Raw genomic sequence first — 5,534 nt, forward strand, 5'->3', positions numbered from 1 at the left:
ATCTAAGTTGATTTTCATCATGATACTTAAATATTTATTGATTTTTCATGACACTTAATTAAATAGAAAATTAATTTTTAGGTTGAAATTTAATTTTTCAACTTAAGTTTAAATAATTTTCAATATATATATATTTTTTCTTTATTTTATTAATCAATTTCGAAATTTGCATTTTAATTATGCAATATTTTCGAATTTTTTGAAAAATAGATTGAGTTGTAAATTAATTATTTATTTTAATTAATTCTTGGACCAACTCAAGTCAATGATTTTTTCATTTAATTGATTAATTTAAAATAAGTGAATTTAAAATATATATATTATTAGAAATTGAATTAACTAGTCAAAAGAATATCTAGATAGGTGATATTTTTGCTTGAAGTATTTCTTTTCTATTTTTATTATTTTCGAAAATTGTATAGTTTTTATACTTAATTTTCGAACTCAATAAATATATTCTCAAAGGAAATTTTTAAGTTGTTAATTATTTATTTAATTCATCTTAAATTAATTTCCTTAATATTTATATTTAAGATTATTACTAAGATGGAAATAATTAATTTTATTTCAATCACCATCTAGTATAATTTTATAAATATTATATTAAATTCTTATTTTTGAATTTTAATTCTTAAATAGAATTTAATGAGATTTATTTATTAGAATAATAAGAAAATACATTTTAAACAATGAGCTTTATTATTATTAAGATATTCGATCTCCATTGTGGGTTTTACACCGCGTTTGTTTTAGTGAGTAATCCTCCCTAATGGAGGAACGTTCATTAGCAATTTCGCACCGTTTAATCTCGCATGATAAGTGGTTTGTAAGTGTTTTATATGGTATAGATCACCCTAATGGTGGCGACCATATTTGACTTGCAAATTGCGAAACAATGGTAGAAGCTCATAAGATAGAATAGCCTTGACTCTCGCCTAAACGGGACAACGCTGGATTCTGATCTTGATCGAATAAAAGGTTGCTAGAATGTTTAACATTTTAGATGAGCTGACAACTCTATTCAATGGATGATAGCTTTGACTCTCGCCTAAACGGGACACTCGATATCGCCTTTATTGAAAACCTTGGAAATTATTTAGGATTGATTTTTTTTTAAGTATTTTCTCATATCATTCCTACTTGCTATGTGCTTATAATTTCTGAATTGATTTTGTGTGTTAAACCATTATTAATTTCTATTTGTTGATTTCTATTATTTTGTAGTATCCTGTTTGTCAAAATGAATCCCATGTTATCACTGTTGACTGAAAATAAGCTGAATGGATCTAACTTTAATAAATGGAATGAGAACATTAATATTGCTCTCATAGGAGAAAGTGCCTTGTTTGTTTTAACTGAGCCGTCACCTGAAGTGCCTAGGGATAATGCTTCCAAAGCTGTGAAAGAAAAGTATGAGCGTTGGCAGAAGGCAAATGACAAAGCTCTATACTTTATGCTTTCTAGCATGGTTGACACCCTAAAAACTCGGTTTTCTAAAACTGAGAAGGCTGCTGAAGTTATGACGAAGTTAAATGAGCTATTCGGTAAGGCATCACTTCAGTCACGCTTTGACGCGACTAAGAAGTACATTAACGCACGGATGGAACCTCATCAAAACGTGCGTGATCATGTTCTCCTCATGTCCAGTTATTTCCAAGAAGCCCAGGATCATGGTGCTGAAATGGACAGTGCTACTCAAGTAAGTCTTATCTTGAACAGCCTGACTCCAGCATTTCTACCATACACATCAAATTATGTCATGAATAAGAAGGAAATTGACTTTCATGAATTAGTCAATGACCTTCAAACTTATGAAAATTTGATTGGAGGACCCAAGAAGAAAGGGAGTAAACCTCATCCTAGTAATGGTAATGGGACGATGAAACCTGAAGCAAATGTCGCCTCTGCTTCAAAGCCCAAATCGAAGAAGAAGTGGAAGAACACCAAGAAGCGAACAAAAGTCATGAAAAAGACTGCTCCTTCTGGTGATGCTACACTTAAAGGAAAGTGTTTCCACTGCAATGAAAAAGGCCATTGGAAACCCCAATGTCCTAAACTTCTTGCAAAGAAACAAGGTATTTCCTTTCATAAACTTTAAGAGTTTTAGTGAATTATTATCCAATTGGATTTATAATTCTGGACTAACTTTGTTTATTTGTTTTCTTCTTCTTATAGGCCAAGCTACTTGAACTCAATTGAGTTGGATCAGCAAGCTGGACCAAGGGTGAAATCGTCCAGATGAAGATGAAGCTCTTCAATTTATTTTTTTGAATTAATTGTTTTAGTTTAAAGACAATTTGGATTTCAAATTTTAGTTAGGGATATTTATCCCTGTTTATCTCATATTGTTGCAATACATTTTTTTTAATAAAGTTTTATTTTTTTTCGAAATTCCCTATTGCAATTTATGAGATTGAGCTTCATTTAATTCTATCTTCATCAATTATTACCACATTATATTTATATGTTTGTATGTGTAAGTGTTTTTATTATTGATGCAAATTCTATAATATTTACAACTCTTCATAGAGTTATATTATATAAACACTAGAAATTATTTCTATGTTTATCATAATTGTTAATTCTCATACAATTATTAAGAATTTGTTTAATAAAAGGATCTTATGATCTGATAGGGGTGGAGAAAAGTTAAGAAAACTATGCAGTTCAACGATCTTTTATATCTAATGAACTCTGGATAGTATTCAACTCCACAAAAACTCTATCACACTTAGAGAATCATGATCTTTACAACCTTTAGGGGTGGATCATAATCTCTATATACTTAGGGGTGGAGGTTATCCATAGTACCCTATATGTATATTCTTAGGGGTGGAGTCTATTCCAAAATTCCCTATGAAACACATATCTTGTTTAAACATAAAAGTAATATAATGAGTCAGCTATTGTCAATATAAATTCTTGATCTTGATTGTATGTTCCATTTCGATTTTACTGTTGTAAGTAAGAGTTTGATACCTTTGAAAGTTCTTTGTTAAAGTTTCACACTACCTTAATTGAGTGGGAGAATTTTAAAGTTCTATACCCATCTTCATTAGGTTGATAATTGTGATAGGTACTTAAGAACACTACTGAAAAGCAAATCTAACCATTCACATGGATAGGTATAGCTTATCAGAATTATGAGAATAAGATAAAGAATTCTAGTTCAGTCCATTCAAATGACTTGAGCCAAGAATTCTTAATCCTCATAAAATTTGATGGTATCTTAATTTTGATTACTTTATCTCTGGCATGTATTTTTCACTTCAAATACTAGTCTGCCATGTTGATGACTTAGTCTTAACTTAAAGTTTCAGACTAATACAAAAGTCATAACTAGGTAACTCTCCAAACAATCAGAGGTTAAAAGTATTATTTAACCAGACATCTGCTATTGAGTGGGAGCTATCTGAGATGTAATCAAATAGGGAACATTAGAAGATATTCAAGAAGGATTTATGAAAGTGATCTATATGTCAGATATTAAGGAACTGTGTATCAGTTGTCTTTGTATCACACCATCTAATTTCGAAATTCTTAAGATGGTGCTTACTTTGGGGGTGGAGGAATTATTGTATAATAATTCAAGCTCTACCAGAGAAGAACTATAACTTGGTTTATTCGAAAATACCAGAAAGTTATATCACTGAAGAAAAGTCTACACTGTATTATCTCAATTACATATTTTAAAATATGAGAGATATGTCCTCTGTTAATTCAGATGTACTTTTAAAACAAGAAGATTTCGGTATCCCTTGATGAGTAAAGCATATAGTAAAGGATGTTTCATAAGAGTATTTATGAACTAGTTTCCGAAGTTTGGGTGGATTCAAATATACTACACTTGATCTAAAGATCAAGACATCGCATTGACCTATTTGCACAAACTTTGTTTTATATTAGTGCAAGTGGGAGTTTGTTAGGTTTTATGCCCTAAATAAAACTCTTTACAATCTGATTAGTTATCAATATAAGAAATTTGAAGTGATTGATGTTTGCATGAATTTTACATGCTAATGGTTTAATATGTTTATTACATTCATACACACAAAATCGGTTAAATCCGGATCATATGTTTATTCACAATTACGGTATCGTCAACACGGTGGAATGTGATTGTGATCATATGAATCAAAAGTTTTGGTCCCTCGTTTCATCGTTGTTATTGGATTTACACTAATGTGATAATCGGCGATGATGTGTACTTACACTTGGAGTAAGTGTTATGTTCTTTCCAGACATTAGCAAAGTATACTAGTTTCGAATGTATGGAGTATACATTGGACCGGACCGATATTGCAACTAAGTTAAGATATTACAAACTTACCGTTATACATATCTTTCCAAGTCAATATCGGTAGTTGATCTTAAGATTGAAAAGAATCTAAATCCCGATATGCTTGGGCTCAACTCGGGAGTGCTATTCATGTTCTTTGATTTATTAGTTAAGCCTACTTTTGGGTCAGGGTGATACGTATATTTTGGGAACATGATAGTATGATTGAGTGGGAGTGCTGAACATAAATATGGAATCTATAGCTTCTACTGGTGTATAGAAGTTAAGTGATGATTCCCTTCGAGCTTAGCAAATAGAAGTAAATGGATGAGCTCTTGTTTAACTGACTAATTATTAGAGCACTAAACACCATTTACCGGTAGCTAAGTGTTTTAAGGGGCAAAATACATTGAGGGGTGAGAACGGTAAAGAAATCCCATCTCGATGTAAATCATCTATATAGAGGATCTTTAAATCACAATAAGATTATAACAATGGTTAAATGAGATAGTATATTGGTATCGTGAAACATACAATATGCTCTATATAAGTCTGAGAGTGCAATTCTAAGTTCTAAGAGTGGATTCAACGAAGAATTAATAAGTAGGAATTTACTTGGTAAATTTGGTTCACTTATTGGAAGCTCAGCATATAGATCCATGGTCCCCATTCTAGTTGAGAACATTCTGCTTATAAGACTCATTAATTGATTCGTGATTGATCAATTATAATTCTAAAGTTAGACTATGTTCCGATTTTATGAATTTTCACTATTCGGGGTGAAATTGTAAGGAAAAGAGTTTTCTGGGTTTATTTATTTATTAATGGACTTTATATGTCTAATTAATAATTAAATTAAATGACAATATTATTTAATAATGTATTTTAATTATTAAATAATTAGTTTTGGCATTTAAAAGGTTAGAATTGGAAAATTGGCATTTTTGAGAAAATAGAGATAAAATTTGATAAAATTGCAAAATTAAGTGAGGCCCATTAACACCATATGGCCGGCCACTTATAAGGCTTTTTCAAATTAATATTTTCATTATTTTAATGCCAAATAAATCCTAACCTAAACCTAGTAAGTTGCCTATAAATAGAAAGTGATGGCTCATTCACAACACATGCTTTCATTAGCTTTCTGACAGAAATTTCTCTCTTCAGAAAAACTGAGCCTTCCCTCACTCTCTACCTTGGCCGAAACCTCTCTCCCTCTTTTCCTTCATCCTTTTTGTGACCCTAGTGAAAGAGT

This window comes from Cannabis sativa, chromosome 2 (assembly GCF_029168945.1).
Source record: "Cannabis sativa cultivar Pink pepper isolate KNU-18-1 chromosome 2, ASM2916894v1, whole genome shotgun sequence".
Lineage (NCBI taxonomy): Eukaryota > Viridiplantae > Streptophyta > Magnoliopsida > Rosales > Cannabaceae > Cannabis > Cannabis sativa.